Source organism: Herpailurus yagouaroundi, unplaced genomic scaffold, assembly GCF_014898765.1.
Source record: "Herpailurus yagouaroundi ecotype Mexico unplaced genomic scaffold, PumYag 161, whole genome shotgun sequence".
In the NCBI taxonomy this organism is placed as follows: Eukaryota; Metazoa; Chordata; class Mammalia; order Carnivora; family Felidae; genus Herpailurus; species Herpailurus yagouaroundi.
In genome coordinates this window covers 13,550,362-13,550,901 of record NW_024412402.1, presented here as the reverse complement: position 1 = coordinate 13,550,901, position 540 = coordinate 13,550,362, and positions in this window count along the sequence as shown.

Sequence of the window (540 nt, the reverse complement as noted above, 5' to 3'; positions counted from 1 at the left end):
CTCCTCCTATGGCTCAGAGAAGAAACTAACTTGCCCGAGGTTAGGTATGTTACAAAGGGCTGGAAGAGGAGATCTTGTCCAAAACCTGTGCTGTTTTCCCAAGCCTCATGAAGTACTACACTTATTGGCATATGTCCATCTCTTAGATTGGGTTGTATTTTGGGGGGGGTAAGAATGCTGCCCGACTCGTCCCTATTTTCCTCCTACGTCAAATATATATTAGCCGATCAACAAGTCTGCATTTCGGAACCACAATGAAGTACAAGTCAAACAAAAGATGTTCGGGGCGCCTGGGTGGCGCAGTCGGTTAAGCGTCCGACTTCAGCCAGGTCACGATCTCGCGGTCCATGAGTTCGAGCCCCGCGTCGGGCTCTGGGCTGATGGCTCGGAGCCTGGAGCCTGTTTCCTATTCTGTGTCTCTCTCCCTCTCTCTCTCTGCCCCTCCCCCGTTCATGCTCTGTCTCTCTCTGTCCCAAAAATAAATAAATGTTGAAAAAAAAAAAACTTAAAAGTAACCTTATAAAAAAAAAAAAAAAAAAA